We start from the raw sequence: 21,705 nt of genomic DNA on the forward strand, positions 1-21,705 counted from the left end.
AAGTAGAAAAACCACAAGGAGAAAACTATGCAGACATCCAAGAAGACAATCGTGTTGCTTATCCAAGAAGCACAAGATCATGGTGAGAAGCTGACGGGTCAAAATGAGCATCCCTTAGCTATTGATGTCAAAGGGAGAGAATATGATAGGGGAGTAGCATGATGACATGGGGAGAAACACGATGACACAAGCATTATATGAGGAGATTGTTGCCATCAAAAACAAAGGGGGAGATTGTTGGAATAATTCTTGTTATTGATGTCAAAGGAGACACCATCTTGAGAAGATTGTGGTATAAGCTTGTAGAGGAATTCAAGCACTTTCCAATAAGTATTTACTCATCCTCTAACTCCTATTCTTTGGAGAGATATTGAATTTCTAAAGAACCATATATTTTTGTCTCCATTCATGTCGACCTCCCCAAGAGGCATGTTTATTCAAATTATGGTCAAATGAGTATAAATAGAAGAAATACATCCTCCATTCAACCATCCATCTTGACCAAGAAAATAAAGACAAGGATTAGATCTAAGTGAATAAGAAGACGTTCATAACTTATGAACTTGGTGGAAAGCTAAAAGAAGAATTCGGTTTTGGAGTTGGATCTAATTTTTTCTTGGATAATTTTGGTTTCTCTTTTTTAAGATTCCTTGTGTTGGATTCATTGATTTTTTCACCTACTTTTGGATCATAAGTTCACTTTGTTTAATAAATTTTTTTGAGTATATTATCGTCCCTGCCTTAAACAAGTTGCAAACCTTGCATATTGGTGATTTTTTGTAACTTGTGGACCTCAGAAAAAATGTGATTTTCTATAGCTCACAAACCTCACAGAAAGGTGTTTTTCTATGGTTCACATACCGAGTCAGAAAAAGGTGATTTTATGAAGCTTGCAAACCTTAATGAAAGGTTATTTTATGTAGCTCGCAGACCTAAGAGAAAGGCGGCTTTTTGTAACTTGCAGACCTTAGAAAAAGGTGCATTTATATAGCTTGCAGACCACATAAAGGCAACTTTTCGTAGCTCGCTGACCTCAGAGAAAGGCAACCTTTTGTAGCTCACAGACCTCAGAAAAAAGGTGACATTTTGTAGCTCACAGAAAGGTGACTTTCTGTCTTGGAGCAAACTTAATCAGCCACTTGTGTAGTAGACTTGAGACACTTTTGGAGCAAATTTTTGAGGGCAGTACCTTTGCATCTTTTAGAGATTGGATTTGGCTCTTGAAGTTGATCCTTTGGAGCTAAGTTGAAGCATTGTTGGAGTTGTTCTTGGATGTCTTGATGGAGACTTGAAGACAGTGTTGGATCAGACATGTTGTGAAGATATGATACCCTTATTGAAGTAGAATTTTTTAGCTAATATAGATCACTTGTTGTAGCGGACATCCTTCTATACACTTGGAGCATCATTGATGACATATTTGGAGCATTACTGAATATATTTTTGGAGCACTGAACATTGTTGTAGAACACCCTGGTAAAGCATTGTTGAATACCCTGTTGGAGTATTTTTGGGACCTATTAAAACATGAAGAGCCTTAGGGACACTTTCAATGAATATTGAAGTCTTGCTAGAGTTTACCTTGAATTGAACCAAATTTTGAAGTATCTTGGAGGTCAATTTTAGCAACTCTAGAATCATTTGTTGAAGCAGATCTTGGAGCAGTATGTGAAGCATTGTTGAAGCAGTATTCGAGACATCCTTGAGGCATTGTTGGAGTATTGATGAAGATATCTTTCAAGTCTTGTTGAAGAAGCTTTTGGAAGACTTGAAGCGGTATTGAAGCCACCTTGAAGGATTGAAATAAATTGAGGGGCGTGGAGCCCTAAAGGATTGGAGTCCCTGTACAAGGTTGGAGCATCGTAGAAACTAGTTTGGAGCCTAGATTGTCTGTGAGGATTGAAGTCCTCATTAGAGGTTGGAGCCTCAGTGAGACCAAGGTTGGATCCTGGTTGTTTGTAGATGATTGAAGTTCTTATCATTGTTATTAATAGTTTTATTTTTTTGTTGCGGATCTTATGTTCTGATTTAATTAATGATCTTAACTAGCATAATATAACAATTCTAAAGAAATATTGATTCACCCCCTCTCTCATTATTTCTAACACTCTATCTATTAAATATTAGGAGGGATACAATCTTTCAATGTGTAATCATTTCCTCAAATTTTACACTTAAAAAAAAAATTCTCCCAAAATTTGATCCCTCTAAATCCTTAACAAATACAAAAGTAAAATGAACCTATGCTGATTTTAACAAAATCTTATCAATCAAAATCCTCCAACTAAAATCTCTATGTTTTAAATATTGTATTTTATTAAAAAATTCCATTAAAAATATATATTTTAAATATTTAATATAAAATCGAATGATAATATTCTTAATAATTTACTATAAAATATTAATAAAAATAATAAAAACTAAAATAATGAAATTTCACAATTATAACTGTTAATGTTTTCTAAAAAAATCCAATATTTCCTACTTAGTGAAAGATAGATATATGAATGTTCTTAGAGGTGCACTTCAATTGGTGATGGTTGTTTCAGATTTGAGCTTTCAATTCCCTTATTTACAATGCTCACCAGCTCAATAGTCAATTTCTCTAGATAAATGGAAAAAAAACAATAAATAGATGACTTATACTTCAAATATTTATTTTTGCAAATTACTTTTAGGTACACATCAAATTGACGTTATATAAAAAATTGTGTAAAACTTAGAATTATAAGGAATTCAATTTATAGTTATCAAAAATATTTAGTTTATAATTATTCAAATTATACACCAATTGATGTTATAGAAAAAAATGTGTAAAGCCTAAAATTCTATGGATTTTTTTTTGAATTTAGGTAGTACCTTTCTATTACTTCGAACTGTAGTAGGAATTACATCATAAAAATCTATGCCCAGATCACGCCCAGATGGTCTCAACCTACCCATGTGGAAACCAAGTCCGTGACCCTATGGTTGCATTATAGCCAGTCCAAAATCGAAAATGTCTAAGACTCTCCAACAGAGCTAAATGAACATAATTGTCTTTATATCCTCTAATATCTATAAAGCCTTAGATGCCAAATAACCAAAAAAACTAGCATGTGCATCTAAGAGACTTTAATCATTAGAATATTCAATTGGCGTTGGATCCTTGACACTAGATCTATCCTGTTGTTCTATGGGTGGCATGCATTGAATGTGCCTCTCGATGCAAGATGAGCATTCTGTTGTTGAATTTGACATTGTATCAACTAGAGTTCCCTATGGATATCTTGCATCTCCTCTGAGGATCGTGGGCTACCTGTAAGGGGAAACATCAAAGGGCTACCTGTAAGGGGCAACATCAAAGCTTTAGCCAACAAAGTCTTCGTCATCCAATAAATGTGTAGTGTTTGTAGGAAAAAAGGGTGTCTTCCCCACGAATTACGCAGGTCTGGGATAATGACACTAAAATCGTCCAAAATTTCTTGGTCGTTGGGATCCATCCTAGCATAAATTTTTGCCTCCCATTTGTTAATGGCTTGGTGGGTCGATGGATGGGTGCTCGTTCTGTATGCACTAGCTGCAAAATTTCCCAGACATTGAGAAATCCAACACCCACAACCCCTGGTGGGTCTAGACTAAGTGCGTCCATGTCCACGCCCTCAGCTTGAACCAAAACCACTGCTACGCAAAAGACGATGGTCTCACCATACCTGCGCTCAAATTTCTGTTGAGGGTTTTCCTAAATACCTTTGTGGAGAGGGCCCAAGAGCCATTGGCCCACATTAGGAAGTGGACATGGGGTGGCTCTGGAGGTCGAAGAAAGGTATAAAGCTTGGAGGCTTACGGTTGAAGCTTACCTTCAGGATCTAACATACAACGACCATACAAGAATTCAATATGCTAGACCCATAAAATCCTCTCCTGATTTAACTCAAGGACACTAACAAACCGAACATCCCAACTGCAATGGGGTTTACCTCCATACTGGCTGTAAAACTCATAATGTAGATTATGACCTTGGACCATGGCCTCTCCAGTACTGCGTCATTCAAAAGGCTGCATGCATGAATGGGGAGATGAGTTTATCACTTCCTGACGACAATCCAACTCATAGGCAGATTGGCTACCCATAGACCCTAGGTTCTTCAGATCTGCATTGATTTTTTCCAAAAGAGAGAGACTATTATTGGTGAATCTCAAGCCTCTCCTGGTGCATTGAAGGCCCCCAATACCCTAGCCCCAAGCAATTACTATATAAACATAAACATAAAAGATTTTAGCCTCCCTACCCCAAGGAAGAGGGGGCTTGAGGATTTGGATAGAGGGGCGAACATAATTCAACCAATCTCCAAGTAAGTGGGTTGTAAAGGAACTGAAAAGCCAACAACTGACCACACGACCAGACTCATCCCATAACCATATAAGGAAACCATTACCGACCATCCATAACCAATTGAGACAAGCACACTTCATGGAAGACATTATATGAAGAAAGGGGTCGACCTGAACTTACTCACTGGAGCAGAGGCAGAGAGAAGAGGACGCACGATCTCAAGCCTGTAAGGAGGCCTTGAGCTTGCCCCATGTAGTGTCTGCAACCCACCCCCTTGGAGTCATCTTACCTGCAATGAGTTTTCTGCAATTCCCTCTCAGCCTACCTCTACGTGCTATATCTACAACTCCTCCAAACTCAATCACCACTGCATGCCTCCACCCTCACTCATAATAATTTCCAGACATTCCTTGCATGAGATTACATGTGTGGGGGTGGCCACACCACCCCCTTCCTTTATGAACATAATTACCATTACTGCGACTGAGATCCCACATTACTCCCTAGCTTGGCTCACACCCTGATCGTGAAAAAATTCTATCCAATTTAATCTATAATTATTAAAATTATTCAATTTATAACTATCAAAATTATTAATATATAGTTATTTAGTGTTTTATCGTAAAATAGAATCCTATCCAATTTAAAAAATAACAAAGTATCTATATAAATATTAATTAATCTATAATATAATTATTAATATGTGATTTTAAAAAATTATACATTTAAAAATTTATTTTAAATAGCAAAAAAAACTATAATCTTGCGAAAAATAACATTATAAAATTAATTAAAAAACCATATAATAATTAAACTATGTATTTAAGCATTATTCTTTCTCTTCAAAATCAAATTTACATAATAGTATCATAAAATTAATTAAAAAGCAAACATATAATAATTAAACTATACATTTAAACATTATTCTTTCTCTTCAAAATCAAATTTACATAATTATATATCGAGATACCTAATTCTTTACTTCTGAAGCTAAGAGCCAGTACCACTTCAATTCTATACATCACATTTCATATGTTTGTCCCAAAAAAATCCAAAATTTTCAAATGCTTTTTATTATTATATTCATTTTTCTTCTAAAACAAAACTATTTTTAACTGAAAATTTTGTTATGCCTATCAAAATCAAATTGTTGGATATACAAGTCTAATTGTTGGAAATACATAGTGTTTCTGTTTCTCGAAAAACTTGTATCTAGAATCCATTTAAAAAGATAGTCATGAATACTTTTTATAAAAAAAAGCTTACTTATATTATATTCATTTTTCTTCTAAAACAAAATTATAGCTGAAAATTTTGTTCATGTCTATCAAAGTCTAATGATTAGAGATACATAATGTTTCTGGATATTGTATATAAAATCTATTTAAAAAGCTAATCATATATATATATTTTTTAATTTAGATTCTTAATCCTTTATATATTAACCTGTATCTGGAATCCAGTCAAAAAAGTTAAGGATGGACAGTGTTTATAAAAGTGCTCCTTCTTTTTTCTTTTTTCTTCTTCTTTTTTTTTCAAAGAGATTTAAAACAGTGGGTGAAGGAGTGCACTATTCAGGCACTCTCTAAGCAAAGGTCATCGGTTCTAGTCTCGCGGATATCAAAAAATCCAGCATGGTTTCCGCTGGTGCGGTGCGATCCCCAGGTGACTTTGACTGCTTAGACGCCCTTGAGTTGTGGCCTCCCACGGGGTAAAAATGATTTTCAGGATTCACCCACTTATCAACAAAAAAAAAAGTGCTCCCTCTTTTTTCAATTTAGATTCTGAATTCTTTATATATTTTTTTAGTAAAGAAAAAAACATCTTATAATATTAAATTGATTTATCAATAACATCTTATTAAATTTTAATTTATCTATATTATTTTTTTCCAAGTAAAATTTCAATCAATGCACATATATATTAATGATATAATTTTAAAATTTAAATTATACATTAAATTAATATTTGAAATTATGTTATTAAAAAAAATCCCTTCTCCTAAATAATAATAAAACAAGATGTTACAAACCTATTAACACAGTAAACAGAATAATAAAAATTCATCCCAATGCTTACTGCTACCAAAATATACACACAATAAACAATGATAAAGTCTACATTACTTTTCTTTTTTTAGACGAAAAAAAAAACCAAATAGTTTATATTAAGGAAATATAAAGGCCTTGTATACAGCAAACCGAATTGCCAGGAGGAATTTGGCAAGATTTTCAGAAGAAGTCTACATTACTTTTCAGACAGTCGGTAATTTTGTAATTTCATTTTGGGTGGTAGTGAGATTAGATCGCAGGTACTTTTGGAAGCCACTGGACAATTATTTGTCGGTAACCAAACACAGCTAAAAGCTGTTTAGCCGCATACCCCACAAGGTATCGTGCTTGAACATCGATAGCTATCCTGTTTCTTAAAAATATTTTTTTTAAATAATTAATTTTTAATGTATTTGTTATTTTTTGTTCGAATGTTGGGAAATCCTATATTTAATTTTTAATATATAATATATAAATAAATTCAATGTTATTAGAAAAATTAATATTTAAATTAAATCAAATTACAATTTTAATAATACAAATAATTACTTTATTAAATGTAAATAATATTTCCCTCATCATATTACTATCTTATATTTAATATCTGCTTTAGTGTTTAAAAATAAACGGTTGACATTTATTACAATAAACAAAAATAAAATATCTTATTACCATAAACAAAAATAAAATATATTTTACTTTGATAAAATCTTATATATAAATGTTTATTACCATAAACAAAAATAAAATATATTTTAATTTGATAAAATCTTATATATAAATGTTTAGTTAAGTGACAATTTTAAAATTTTGTTATTATTATTTTATTATAAAATTTAAAAATAAAATATTTTTTTGTATTGAGCGTTTTTGTGATTTATAATGAATTAAATAAATTATTTGGTTAAAAGTTATATTAGATTTTTAGCCTACGTGTTTCGAATCAATAAAGGTGTTTGATCATGTTCTCATAATGAATCACACTTGTTGGTTCAAAAGACATTTGCCAAAAATTTCTCTTATATAATTTCTACCAAAAAAACTTACTTAAATAAAATATTTATTAATTTGAAAATAAAAAGAATTATAATAAAATTATTATTTTTTACATTTATTAATTATATAGAAATTTATAAATATTTTTGGATTCAATAATATATATATATATAGTTATGGATTCAAAACAAAATAAGATAAAATATGTATACCTCTATACACTTTAATAGTTAAATCTTTAAAAAATTACAAGTCCTTTATCTCTTAAACAATTAAATCATATACACCCATTTGATATCTAAATTAATCACATATATATAAATATATTAATTATAATTTATCAAAAATATTACTGGTCTTATAAATAAAAAAATTCTTATGCATTAATTTAATATTTAACTATACAATGATTTTAAAATTTTATTTTTATTATTATATAATTATTTTATTTTCATAAAAATAAATAAATATTTGTAATAAACTACACACTCTTTTATATATATATATATATATATGATTCGCTATATATATTTTTATAGATGCATTACTCGTCTTCATATTTTATTAAAAAGGAAATTCACTTACTTTTACACACTCATATATATATAATTGTGAGAAGGATTCTTTGTTTTATAAACCATGGAAGATTTTACATTAATTTGATGTTTAACTAGAAGTAATTTATTATTATTATAAAGATGGAAATGTTTATTAATTAAAATATATGAAAAAATATTATAATAAAGTTATTAAATTGATTATATAGAAATTAATCAATATTTTTTGTTAAGTTACATATATATATATATAAAAAAAGGTAAAGTATGTATGTTTGTAAATTTTAGCAATAATCAAATTTTTGCACGAATGTGGGTCTTTTATCTCTTAAATAATTAAGTCTCATATACCAATTTGATGTCTAACTTAGTTATAATTTTAAAATTAGATTATTATTATTATATATATATGTGTGTGTGTGTGTGTGTGTGTATCTTATTTATTTGTGACTTTAACATATATTTGTTTTTCAACGAAACTTGTAGGAATTTGTATTATTAAAAAAATTGGTTACTAAGCCAAAATATTTATATATTCCAATCTTCCTTGAATGATCCAGGGGATCAAAAATATGCTCAAAAATTAAAGTGCTCAAAATATCTCAAAACTAGTGTCAAATCATAGAGCTCGTCGTTCTGATTCCAATGACACTTGAATCGCCTCAATCTGGCACTGTATGAGGAGGTTACAAAGTGTAGGGTTGACTGTGTAGATATGGATGCCACATGGTAGTTCGTACGATGATGTAATGTTGATGTCATTCCAATGACTGAGCAGTACAAAACCTAATCAAAGACTAACAGGTGGCATGCACAAGAGGAAACATTTGGGTGTTTTTTATTGGTTGAATCCAAACCAATCCCATTGTGCCACATGGTCCAATAAGAGGGCGCTACATGACTCGATCGTGAAAGGCCATGTGGCCCTCTGTTGTTTATCAAAATTTTGGTTGGTTACACTCCACAGGGTTCAAACCCCTGACCTACTGTTAGCAAAGTCAAAGCCACACCGTTGGACCAAACATGTTTCTCATTATATGTTATTTGATGGTTTATATTTAAATTAATAAGGTGGAGTGGTTGGGGGCATGGGCGGGTCGACGGATGGCTCACGGTTTCCAGTAATGTAATGTAACCGTCAGCGTAACGTTCAGGGGTAGGGCGCGTGGCATCCTCTTCGTGCCCAAGGCCTAGGGCATATGATATACACATAACAGGGCGCAGGGCCAGGGGAGAGCACGTGGCCTTTGGCCCGCACTCCTTAGTGCCATGTGTCCATACGACCAGGTGCGCAGTATTCGGAGGGGACTTCGGCCCAAGAGTTAAAAAAAATGTATTATTTAATAACCAATCAACACAATTACTAGTGGGAGGTGTGGGTCGAACCCATGACCTCCGCCCAACAAATTTTGGGTGCCACCAATAGACTGCATGGAATTTTGTTTCCAAATTAGCAAGGCTGAGACAATTTGTAGAAAAGTTTGTCGATCAAATTGGAGAAATGGTAATATCTTGCTCATTTTTCAACCTTTTTGAGCTCAAGAAGAGCCTAAACAAGGGGTTTTTTAGCAATTTGGACACGATGATAGTGTTATTTTTGAAGATTGAAGTTTGTATGTTGATATATTGAGCATTTGAGCATATAATAAAGAGGTCACATTGGAAGATGGACCAAGAGACGTAGCCCAAGAGGGGTGAACTCCAATATCAATTTTTCTATGTTTGATGCCTGCATGTTTTTTCACTTTTAACTGTTAAAATTCTGCAAAATTTACTTAAGTTTGTGTGCTTTTTCAAGCACGATCCATTGCTTAAAAGACATAAACTAGCTTGCAAATTATTTCATGAAACCTTCACTTTTTATTTTTGGATCAGTTTGGTATCAGAGCATGGTTTTTGGGAAGGTTTGACAAAATTTGCAAGGTTTTTGAATGCTTACAAGGTCTAAATTTAGAAGAGGAGGAGGAACACTTGAAGAACTTAACCCTCAAATTGGCTCAAGGAGGCCACAAGCTCCTTAAGTCATGACACATGAAGAAGGACAAGGACAAGAGCTTATGCTTGAGGATAAGAGAGCTTTTAGAAAAGCTTTCTTTGATATGATTGAGATGGTGAAAGTGTTGTACGATAATAGAACAACACGATTGCAAGGAAAAAGTTTTAATCAACCAAACGATGATGGTGGTAATGGGTGAAATCCTCCACCTCCTCCTCCTCTTTCACCTCCATCTTCACCTCCTTCTTCACATAGACTTGCTCCTCCTAAATTTCCAAGAGGACATGCGAAGTCTCATTTACTTAAGCTTAATGTCAAGTTTGAATTGCCAATATATAATGGAGAAGTAAATGCTGAAAAGTTAGATAATTACGTCCGAACAATGTAAACTATTAAATGAGAATTGTACCGAGTACCCATTTTTTTGAGGTAGCAAAAAATTATCCGATTTTGAAAATCATTGATTCATAGTACACTTCTTTTTAACATGTTTTTCACACTTTGAATTTTCTAATGTATCAAGTATGAACATTTTTTTTAAATGTTAGTGATTTTCATGTCGATTTTGAAAAGTGTTGATGCAACATCAACCGCTTTTTTTAAAGGGCTTATTTTTTACACTTTAAATTTTATAATGTATTAAGTGCGGATAATTTTTTTTAAATGTTGGTGATTTTCATGCAGATTTTGAAAAACATCAATTTTTTAGGCATATTTTTGATACTTTAAATTTTCTTATGTCCTAAGTATGCACAATTTTTTTTAAATGTTGATTATTTAACCATTTTTCAAGTTGTCGTATTCTTTTTCTTGGTTTTCATCCTAAGATATTTGTCTTTTAATGGCTTTCCAAACATTTATTTTTTGTATTTCTTTGCAATGTTTTCTTATAATTAAAGTTTTAATTGTTTTTTAAGTTAAAAAAATAATAACATTAATATTTTGAGGTTATGGTGTGTTTTTTTTTTATATATATATCGTTAATTAATACTTGTTGACACCTAATAATAGGGATTGGGTGAACAATTTTAATTAGTGTAAATAAATAATAGAGGAAATGGAGAGTCATCGGGAGATGAAATTGAACAGTCACTCCCTCTTGTATATAATAATGAACAACCTAAGTGAATAATACAATTTCATTTGAGGAGTTACCTCCTGGCCTGACATGGTATCAAAGCCAACTCTATTTTTAGCATTCCTACCCTTGTAACTCCCTTCTGTCTATTCTGCCCATGTTCTGCATTTCTGCAGCCTGACACATCTGCCTTCTGCCAGCACAAATTCCTCAACCTCTCATCAATGAACCGAACCTCTCTTTGTTAACGCTTCAAGCTTCAGCTAGATTCCTCTCACCGAGGATTTCTTAACGCTGCGTATGGTTGAGAGCGCAGGGAGGCACAACGACTGGTGGGAACGCAACCTCCGCTTGCATTAAGGGGCATTGGGCTTGCTCGCTTCGCACCTTGGCCCTGGTCGACATCAATTCAGAGGCTATTGAAACACGCCATAGATCGAGCCGGAGGTGTTTCTGGTCGAACGTGGGTCGTAGCGGTTTGGTTAGCGTCTCTCACACGCAGTCAGGCTTGCAGCATCTCATGGACAAGTGTTAATAGCTGGCAATGTTGCTACCTGTAAAAGGCCCTCCATACCTCCCACGCTGCGCTACTCCTCCCACGCTAGAAGCTGCTCAGATAGGCCTCTCCAAATATTACGACCCCTCCTCTGCACATATATCCGGCCCATTCCACTCCACGCTGCTTGTAAACACTTACCATACCTCTCCATGTTGCATATATGTAAATGTTGGCTCCCTTACATACATTGCTCCCTCACATATACACTGGCTCCCTCATACATATACATTGGCTCCCTCCCTCGCAGATCTCCAATATGCGCTCCCTCCCTCACATTTTGTGATAATACCTCCACATAATTCTGCTACGATTTTTTTGAAAAACAAACCGAATTCTCCAAGGCATGGATCTTTAGGATTTTTAATGATTTGTTGTGATATCACATTTGTTTTTTAATATCTCATTGCGAGATTTGTAGAGAATTTATACACTCCATATGTCATCAAGGGCTTCTAAATACTTGGCACTTGACACTTCTTAAGACTTCTTCATTAGTGACTTGACATACTAATTAATGACATTCTTATGAAACAAGAGTTATGACATCATCATTTGGAACCGGTCATCTCAACAATATTTTCCATCTCAGCTAGTGCCATATTGAGATCAATGACAACCTAGATTAACAGATGATGCATTGGAGACAAAAACATACTTCCTACAAACAATGTAAGAGTTGGAGCTGATTTCCATGGCCGCCATCATCAATCTCTAGATAACACTCAAATTTGGGATCTTACATATCTTTAAATAAAGAAATCATATATATGAATTTAGTATATACCTAAATAACGATTTTAAAATGTATTAATATTATATATTTATTTTATCATCATAAAAATAAAAAAAGAAAGATTTGTTTACTCATCATAATATATGGATGATAAAATGTTGCTATAAAACCTCTTACCTTTATATTGATTGAATATATATATATATATATATATATATATATATATATTATATATATATATATATATATATATATATATATATAGATATATATATATATATATATATATATATATATATATATATATCTCACAAGTACAACTTTGTATATTGCATATGAGGAATACTATCAACATTCGTCATAATGTCACTTGTGAGAATTGAACCTGCGTAGGGAGGATCCCATTTTTTCCTCCCAGGGACCAAAGACAACCCCAATTGGCCTCCATATATATATATATAAAGAGAGAGAGAGAGAGGGAGAGAGAGAGCCCACCTTAATATTTATTGATTAAATGGAAATTCACACACACACACACACATATCAAAAACTTATATTATTTGTGAGTTTAACATTTAATGACATTTTATTTTTTTTAAAAGGTATTTTATTTGTCTTATAAACAATGAAATCTCATATATCAATTTGAAGTTCCTTATCATATATATATATATATATATATATATATATATATATATATATATATACTTTGTGTATTTAACACATGTTGACATTCAAATATTTATGAAGGAGGTTCCTTGTCTTTATAAACAAATAAATTTCATGCATCAATTTGGTGTCTAGCTAAGTGGTGACCTTAAATTATTATTATTATTAAAAAATATATTCAAGAATGTCCATTAACTCAAGTATGAAAGGATGTTACAATAGAACCACTAACTTTTATATTCATTGATTACCTGGAAATTCACACACACACACACACACACACACATTTTTCATGCAATAGTCATTTTATCATACTTAAATGGTTCTTAAATACTAATAACCACATATAAATTAAGATTTTTGACATGTATTTAAGAGAAAATCCTTGGAAGATGAATAATTGGTGGAATATCCATTTTATCCACTAAATTATCAAGGAAACGATGCAATATTTTATTCAGAAAATAAATGATCTAATTTCAAAAATCACATGAAATTAGATTATCTTTTCCCCCAAAACCTTATGATCTCAAGGTTGAGTGTCCCTACTTCCAAGTCAAACTCAACAGTCACTAGCTTTTATCAATAAGTTTTGGGGCATTGTAAATGTAAACACCCTCTTAATCTACCATTAGGTGGGACATTGCACATTGGATCCACTCTCTACATGCCCCACTAAGATGAGGTTCAAGGGACTAGGAAGATTTTGAAAGTTGTAACTTGAAGGTCAAGTGTCCATCGAAATTTTTATTTATATAGACATAGTCCATGTGTAGGAACGCCAAGGCATTCACTGCAAGGTTTTTCAAGGTTCAATATGGTAGTCATAAACTAGATGGATGCATTAACACTCCAAATCCATTCAATAAGCCAACACTACAATTTCGTTCCCTGGAATCATGTAAGAGAACTCACTTTTCTATTTTTGCTTCTGATAGCCTTGAACTCTCTAGATAACGCCCTGATCCTCTAGCCTGAAGAGCCCCAAATCTTATTCAAGAAAATGTTATTCGACATTTAATGGCTTATGATCCCCCCAAGGAACATTATAGTGATGATAAAATAAGGTATAACCTCATTAAGGTATCCAAGGAAGTGTCAAACTCAAAGGAGACATCCAAGGAAAGGAAATTTGAAGCTAAGAAATGAGTTATACTTCACTCTAAGATATTAATATGGTTCTAAGTGAGGATATATTAATGAGTTGAATTATCTCCTAGTTGGTAAGTTTTATGGTTATTATATTATTGTGCAAACTCTCTTCAATTAGATGAGGAAGGTATAGCTCCCTTTGCTTGTATATTTACTTGATCATAATGAGTTATCTAGGGCATGGATTGCCTTCAGCTTTGTTAAGGATGCACTTAAGATTTGGGAATGAACCTAGGTTTAGAAAAATTTCATTTTGACCCAAAATCCCTAATCTTTGTGATTCAATTTAATGAGGGAATGATCCTCTACCAATCCTATTTAGACAAACCTCCTCACTCTCCCTTTAGAGATTCAAAATGGTTTGACCCTTAGGGCTCTACGGAATAATATTGGTAGGGTCATATGTCTTGATGAGGGGTCCAAAGAGAGAAATCAAAGGAAAGTAGCTCAAAATTGTATAGAGTTAGATTTGGAAGAAGACTATAGAGGCTATAAATTTGAAATACTCTCAATATTTAAAATCTCTCTTTAATATGTTCCTTCTATCATGTATATGTACACTTTAAAGTGGATTGATGTTCAGCTAGAAATGAAGCTAATGGCACTTGTAATATGAATTGAATTGGTCCTTGACCCATTTCTAGGGAAAACACTAATCTATGACAATGAATTTAGCTAGATTTGAAAAGGGCGTGGAGACTCACCCTCCCAATTTTCACCTCCACTAGAGGCCTTAGCAGTCCGGAAGGAGGTTAAGGTAAGGATAAAATTCAAAGGTGGAGAACTCTAGCTACACGAATACTTCAATATATAACAACTCCTATAAGTTGTAATCGAGAAAGGGTAGACTCAAATTCGCGATATTCCCAAAAGATTTATAAATTGGTTTATCTAGATTGTTGGGTTCAAGTCTCCTCCTTATTCTAAATCCTAATCTCCCACTTTTAAGATGTTTTTTAATCCTCTCCCTCCCCTAGATATTTCTTTAGGTGGTGGAGATTTGTGATCTATCCTTGAAATTCTTGTCCCCTTCCTATTTTGATAATTCCCAATCTTGTTTCTCCCTCACTACCCTTTCAAGCTTCTAGAGATAATATTGTTCTGAAAGGGGCTCCCAATGTCAAAAATACCCATCCCCAAGGAGACTTGAAATCCAATGTCTACTTATAAATTATATCACTTATGTTCATCTAATTCAAATGCATAGAGAAATGAAAGGTTTATCTTCTGATTCTATTCATTCTCTTAATGCTATCACACATGGTAAGAAACTTTTCCTCTCCATATCCCACAAAAATTATAAATGTACCTTCTTAAAGGAAAAAGAAAATAATTTATGGGGCCTTAGAGTAAGATTTTTCCCTAATAAGTTTAAACAATGATCATAATAGACCTCCAATAAATTTTACCTTAGTTGGGCTAGTTAGGGTTAATAAACCAAACATTATTTGATTTAACAAACTACAATGGATAATGAAAAGGCTAAAAAATATCCAAGATCCTATCTATAAGTTTGAAGTTTCCTTCCCTATGATGCTATAGGTAGTTCTCATGGGTTGATAATTGTTTGGAATTAATATCTTCATCTCTAACATTATAATTATTTTTTCTCTAGAATCAAAACTAATTTTGTCTTTGAAGATGGCAATAATTTATCTAGTGGTTGATTCATAATGGCCATACTCCAATATATAAAGAGTACTATGATAAATTCTTTTGTTTTCAATTCTTAAGAAAGGATAATATGATACTTAGAACATATCTAAATTTCATCCAGTGGTTTGAATAAATCTAAGAGAAAGTTAACATAATGGATGCATAATTAATTTTGCATCCAACAAGTGCCTACACTTGACATTTGAGTAAACCTATAAGGAGATAAGCTGGAAAAATTGAAAAGAGTAGTTTTCTTCCTCTCCTTCCAAAAATATTTACCTATGGGGATGATATCATAATCTTGAATCTTACTTGTTTTTTTAACATTGATACTCTTAGTAATTATTTTTTGTTTGGAGGCCCATTTTTCACCTCAAAATTCCCTTAGCACATTGGTTTATAATCAACAAGCTTGCTACCATCCCGCTTCTTAGGAATTAGGGAAATATGTGTCTTATTGAGCAATCCAATTACTATTTTCGAGCTCTAAAACTCTCTAATCACTAACATGATCATATTTAATCAAATTGCAAAAACTAGGGTAAAATTCCACGAACATACCATCCGGGCCTGGCTCCTACCTTTCTACATGGTTGATAGAGAATATATGACTTCTTCTTTCTTTGTTTAGTATTGACATCTTCATGTGCATTTAATCCAAACCCACTAGAGGAAAAATATTTACCACTTCCAAAATCTCCTGACAACAAAAAGGATTTGAAAATATTTTACTAAAACAATTTATTCCCTCCTCTACCATATCTAAGAATGTGTACATAATGTCTTTGTTGCTCGATTGAATGTTCCAATAGTATTCAAAAGTTTCCAATAATTTGAATACCTTTGGAAATATTTCATGTGGTTCTCATCTTCTTGTATCTAAATGGTCTGACATCCCAAATTCCACTTGGGCTCTTTGAGCCTTAGTATAAAATGTATGGAATCCTCCAAACCTCGTAGTTGCATGATATCCAAGGCTTCAAATTTATTATTTTCCTTTTCCTAGAAAAAATCCTCAAATTTTAGCTTTATCTCCTTTAGGGACTTTTTCACACCTCTTTAGTGCTAAGTGCACCCTCAAATTTTTTCTTACAAATTGGATCGTATATGATAGAGGAGAGGTTGAGGAGAGAGGTGACCATGTTTGTTCCACCTAACATCAAAATTATTTCATGCTAAACTAATCCCGATTAAGTTTGAAATGTGTAGGGGGATTATTTAAGCCTTTATCTATCATGAGGACAATTTTGAGATGATTCAATGACCCCCTAGAGGAAACCCATGTCTTTACTATGAAATTGTCCATCATCCAACTATAATTGATATTAAATATGTCTAGTATCTTTGTTCAAAAATTCCTTCATGTGGGAAATAGTTTAACTAGCTTGAGATCTTGGAGATTATGATTTTCCAAAAGAGACTAAAAATAACTTCGAAGAAGGTAAGGTTGTGGCCTAGAGCCCCATACTTAGCAGAGAGACAATCTGAAATTAAAATCAACCCTAACAATAAGGAAAATTTGGGCATCTAGTCTTTCATAACTTAACAACTAGTCCCAAAAAGGCTCTTTCATAGAATAAGGACCATATATTTTTTAAACGTTGAAGCGAAGACTAGAGCTTTTTTGCTCTAGACCAACATAAATGGATTGATATGTAGTAGAGGATGATAGAGCAAATAAATATGGGCTCCATATCGTAACCAGCTCACTTAACATTCCATTTGCATCCAAAGAGGAAAAATACCATTCTTTTCACTTGGAACCAAGTAATGCAATAATATTCACACCCAAAGTTATAGTCTCTTATAGAAAAATTATATCATGTTTTTGGCTCCATCTTAGCCTTTTGGGGGCTAATTTGTTTTGGGTTCCCTCCACCCCATGGACGTTGTGAGAAAGAATGATCATGGGTGAACCAAAGGATGGGATTTCCCTACTCTAAGAGCTAAGAAATGGTGTATTGCTTGAATTTTTATATTTATTGTAGAGCCTTCTATAGGGACTTAAGAAGGTGGGACTTACAACCAACATGGTTGACAACAGTAGCATCTAGGGCTATACTGATCCAAGGGATCAATTTAGTGCTCAAAAATCAAATTGTGCGATAAAGCACAAAACCTATACCATTGTGTAGATCTCAGTGATATGAATCCAACACAACTTGAATCATTCAAAACTGATATCGTATACTCTTGATATCGCGTTCTGATTGAATTGCCAAATAATTAAAAGTTTTGTAATTCGGTTGCAGGTACGTCCAATCAGTGGTTTGTACGCTGACTAGGCATGTGAATGGGCAAATTGACTGTAAAATTTGGGCCAATGGTTGATTGGCATGTAACCTAATGTGATTGGATTGTGAATGATGGTTTGTGATAGGCTAGAGTTCGACCAATGGAGGAGAGTCACGTGGGCCAATTGATGGTTGCCACGTGGCTTCATGGTGGTGTATTAAAATTTGGTATGGGCGGATCGGGCCTTGGTAGGGTTCGAATGTTGGACCTCCAGGGTGGCAACACAATTCTCCACCACTGCGCCACCAGTGATTCTTACAACCTATAGTCACCAATGCGTATTTAAAGTTTCGTGGTTGCACATTCGGGGGTAGGGCCAAGGCTAAGCCCCAACCCTGGTCACCATGCCCACGACAAGCAAGGGGAGGAATCGTGGGCTAGGGCGTAGCCCCAACCCTAAGCCACGGTCACAACCCACCTATTTTCACCAGAGCAGACCATTGGCAGAGAGTTTGAATGGGGCCAACCCTAGGCCATATGCGGCCACATGCAACCAGAGATAGAGATAGTGGAGGAGCTAGCCCCGGGTCACATAGACCCTCACGTAACAGTGATCCATCCCTTAATGATGGGGGCGAAATTTTTGCACTGACCTCCAGTTCTATGGGTGCATAACACGATCAAGTGCTAGATGTTGGGGGATCGGCCAGCGGGGGCAGGCGGTTAGCCCCAACACTTGGAATGTGGCCCCCATATGACCACATTTTTTGGAAAGTGGGAGTTAATGGACAGTTTAACTGTCTAACAATTTCACCCGTTGGGCGGGATTGTAGGTCAGGTTTGCGCGCTAGTTCCGACTATGGAAATTGGGAAAAACTTGTAATAGGCATAACTTTCTCAGTTTTTGGCCAAATGAGGTGAAAAAAGAACCCAAATGGGGGTTTTTGACAGTTTTGGATCCACTGAAGACATTTTTTTATTTTTATTTTGAGTATTGTAAAGCCATGAAAACACAAATTTTAGAACTTAATAAAAGAGGCCCTACATTGGAAGTTGGACCAGGAGATGTAACCCAGGAGAGGGGTGAACTCCTTTATCATGTTTGTTGTTATGTGTTTCTGATATGGTATTTTGTCTCTGTTTTGGCTGTTAACTAAGTTTAAAAATCAATTGTTTATGTGTTTTGTAACTTGATCCATTACCCAAAATACATAAAATTTCACTTGCAATTTGTATATCACCTTCAAGTTTCATAAACAGATCATTTTGGTATTAGAGCATCAGGTTATTGTGAAGGTTTGATTTTGTTTGCAAGTGGTTTTTTTATTCTTACAAGGTTGAAGCTTAAAAGAGGAGAAGGAGAACTTGTGGAGCTAAGATCTCAAATTATTTCAAGGAGAACAAACACACCTCAAGCTTCAATAGTCATGGCACATGAAGAAGGTCCTGAAGGGATATTCCTTTGGGTTGGTTTATTTCAAGAGAATTATATCCAGGGTTTGTGGTAGGAGAAGAATCGATTTATTGTTATTGCTGCTTGTAAAGAGAAGACACATGGAGAGAGGTTTCCAGTGCACTTAAATAAGGAAGGGAGTATGAGCGAGTCAATAACTTAATTATATTAATGAATGCTTGTATAGTGGTGACCTTGAGTATGAATAGGTTGGTAGCTAATACATGAATTCCAAGTGAAATTGAGAAGACTGAATAGGATAGACACATGGGTTCCATGTGGCGGGGTGATGGCATGGTGCTAATTGACTAGCTAACTTTAAATGGCCATAAATTTCAATCCGAAGGTCAGATCAAGAAAAAATTTGTATCACTAGAATAGTCTCAATAAGACGAACACACTTAAGCTATCCATATGAAGTTTTAAGTAAGTTTGAAAAGATTGAAATTAGTTTGAAAAGATTGAAATTTTTAGACCCCATTTCTGTAACGCTATCTTAGATCTTGGGTCAGCATAGTGACCAGCTCCTTCTAACTGGTTTTGGGGGTTGGGTTTAGGAGGGGGTGCATTACAGAGTGGTATCAGAGCTTCCAGGTTGAACATTTGGACCTCTCAAAGTGAGTGGAACACAACTTTGAGTGTATTAACTAAATGTGTATAGTAGCTTTCATCTTGAAGGTTTGGACAACCGATGGTTGTGACCTTGGAGATTTGTCATTTTCTTTAATTTTGCAAAACTTCCTACATGGTGATGAGTATGGTTATTTGTAGTGGACCATCATTGTGAGTTGAGTGATGCGATATTGTATACTTGGAATTATAGTGCATGTGCATGTTACTGTGATATGAGGGATGTGGGGAAATCCATGTGTTGTTATAGCATGGATAGATTGGCTTGTCTCTAATTGAATGAAAGTATATATATATATATATATATATATATATATATATTGATTGGGATGGGGGAGTCCCATTGCCTGATTGTTATATGGAAAATAACCTTGGTGGAGGTTGACTATTTATTTATGATGATTGCGGTCATTATGTTTTCCTTATGAATGCTTGTCTTCATGGTCAATGCCTCCCTTGTTTAAGGAATGGGGTATTCTTCTAGTATACATGACAATGTAATTGAAGAATGTGGCTCAGATAATAAGGACATGGTTGAATATGTCTATGAGACTATTGCATATGACGATCAATTTTATGAAATGATTTGCTGATTATTGGCCTTGGAAAAGGAGGTTGAATATTCATCTACTGATATGAATTCTAGTGGGAAGAGTTGACTTCTCAATTAGTGATGATGGTCTCAGTAAAGAGACTGAATGAAGCCAATGAAGGCTGACACTCATTTTAATTTTGAAGGCTAATTTTAACAGATGCCTTAACTATTGGCTTTGGTATAAAGGATGAATTTACGTTGCTACCCTAGTCTCAATATAGAGACTGAATGAAATTAATGAGTTGATATGTGCATGTGCATGTAGAAATTCTCGTTTCTAAAAAATAATTTTGAGATATTTATGTCCTGGATTTGAGACATGTGACTAATACATAAATTGAGACATGTGCAGTTGCATGGCAATGTGCTTGGTGCAACAAGGAAAGGAAACTAGTATGCGTTTTTTATATCTATTAATGCAATAATAGTTGAGTGTATGTGGAAGAACATAGCAAGACTTAGTCGTTGTGAAAGGAAACATGTATCATGGCATGATATAGCAAGATATGGACGAAGTCCATCAAGAACGAGAAATAAGGACATCCCTCTAAAGGAAAATAACCTTCAAGAATTTGGAAGATGAGATAAATATATGCAAGGCAGAAATCAGAAAGCTCAACAAGAAACAATAAGAACTAGTCGATTGGAATGTTGAACTAAAAAATAGTTGCGAGAATGACATATCAAGCTAAACCCTAAAAAAGGAAAATTCGCATTGGCAGGAAGAGGCGTTGTGAGGCTAAAAAGGAGAAGAGGATATTTTCTTGTTGGTGTTTTGGAGAAGAGCAACTGAGAAAGGACTATCCCTACATAAATAAGAAGAAATAAAATAGCCCCTACAAGCCACAGGGACATGCCAATCAATTATGCAAGATGCTGAGAAAGAGGAGGGGGCATTCCTTCAAGCTCCTTGACATATGCCTATATTTGTTAAAGAGATTCTTTGTGAACTTTTGGGGAATTGAAGACTTTAAGGTTGTCGTGAGCCTTGTAAAGAAGTCTTCAACTGATTTTGGTATGTGAACATACA

General features: G+C 33.9%; 1 pseudogene; it reads left to right on the forward strand.

Moving 5' to 3' along the window:
- Positions 1 to 9,943: 9,943 nt before the first annotated feature.
- LOC149166528 (protein NRT1/ PTR FAMILY 4.3 pseudogene) overlaps positions 9,944 to 21,705 on the forward strand; it is a 30,709-nt pseudogene continuing 18,947 nt past the window's right edge.

The sequence above is a fragment of the Pinus tabuliformis genome, chromosome 5_1, assembly GCF_031772625.1.
Source record: "Pinus tabuliformis cultivar Carrire ecotype Pingquan chromosome 5_1, CPIR1, whole genome shotgun sequence".
Taxonomy (NCBI): Eukaryota; Viridiplantae; Streptophyta; class Pinopsida; order Pinales; family Pinaceae; genus Pinus; species Pinus tabuliformis.